General features: G+C 46.9%; 1 protein-coding gene across 2 annotated transcripts in view; it reads right to left on the bottom strand.

Moving 5' to 3' along the window:
* nlgn2b (neuroligin 2b) overlaps positions 1-1,398 on the bottom strand; it is a 65,905-nt gene extending 64,507 nt beyond the window's left edge. The window contains exon 1 of one of the 2 annotated variants that reach the window (XM_032532741.1): positions 758-1,398. The gene's annotated coding sequence lies outside the window, so the exon portion shown is untranslated. The remainder of the gene's footprint in view (positions 1-757) is intronic. The other variant, XM_032532743.1, reaches the window with a different exon arrangement.
* Positions 1,399-1,401: the final 3 nt, after the last annotated feature.

Here is a 1,401-nt window from a genome sequence, read left to right as displayed (position 1 = left end):
AAAATATACCATTTCTCATCCATGACCTGTCAGAACAGAGGTCCTGTTGTCTGCCATTAACTGAGCACTACCCAACCGCCACTGAATATTAATGGAGCCTTTCCCTGGATCATCAGAGCGTGTGCATTTAATTCACAATCCTATCTGCATCTTCTAGGGCACCGGCTGTGTGTGTGTGTGTGTGTGTGTGTGTGTGTGTCCGAGTGTGTTGTGGGTTTGTTCATGAGACAAGACACATCTTCTGAGTTCAAGGCCTGTCACTCTGGCTGAAATGAGTTCTATTGCAGCAGAACAGCATGTGTGTCTAATCAAGTGGTAATAAAGCCATCAATTAACGCTCTAAAACCTAGGAAAGAGGACACTGTTGAAGCCCAATGGAGAATAGCAGCCCGCCTGATTGACAGCCTGCATGATGAGTTGATTCCAATGAAATCGCTTGAATATCATCTCATTAGCAGCATGGTTAAAACGACAGAATGCTGAAGGCACAGAGTGATCATGTCCAGATGTGACAGCTTATCAACAGGCAAGGCCAATCGAAGGCTCCCACAGAAAGGAAGAAAATATGTGCTATAGCAACAAAAGTGGCACGAGGATGTACACTAAAATCTCATTCCCCAATTGTGACAGTGCGTCAAGATGGATAACGTGCGCAATGTGCGAAGTCACCAAAGCGTACAGATTGCGCACACATAAAACCCACGATAGACAGAAAATCTCCAGTCACGTTTAGGAGGTAGCGGTGTATATGGCTTACCTAAAAAGACTCGATGCCAGCACAGGAATTATAATGATGACGATGATGATGATGATGGCCCGTCCATCTAGACACGATTCTTCTTTTCTATCCTCTGCCGGTGTGTCGATGATGTTTTAACTAGGCCATTTCTTCCCTGATCGCGATTATTTCTCAGGAGGGGAACGCGTCGCAGGCTTTCGCACATCACTACACCTTCTCGGTGTCCGTCTTTCTCCGGCTTTTCCAAAAAAAGCACACCTCATACTGCCCCCTCCTCCTCTCATCCCTCTCTGACAACACCCTGCTCTGTTCCTTATCCACAGATATTGGACTTTTACAATGTTGAGATGCAGCAGCGAGTGGGATTCAAACGGGGGGGAAAAGCGCTCACAGTAAAATAAATGCGTAACGCTATAGCGTCAAGACTGTGCGCGTTGCTTCAGAAGTCAACGCAGTGTTCTGTCCTCTCTCCCCCATTTGTCCATGCTGATAATAATCCACGGCATGTGCCCCCACGGCACTGCGAGGGCCTTTCAAAAACACGGATTGTTTGACTTAAAATGTGAAATAGCGGCCGAGAAAGACACCCCACAAAATCAGGTGTCCAATCTCTTCTTTGCGCGCTTGCGTGGTGCTCTCTCTCTCTCTCTCTCTCTCTCTCT

This window comes from Etheostoma spectabile, chromosome 13 (assembly GCF_008692095.1).
Source record: "Etheostoma spectabile isolate EspeVRDwgs_2016 chromosome 13, UIUC_Espe_1.0, whole genome shotgun sequence".
NCBI classification, from domain to species: Eukaryota; Metazoa; Chordata; class Actinopteri; order Perciformes; family Percidae; genus Etheostoma; species Etheostoma spectabile.
This window is presented reverse-complemented; position numbering and strand designations above follow the sequence as displayed.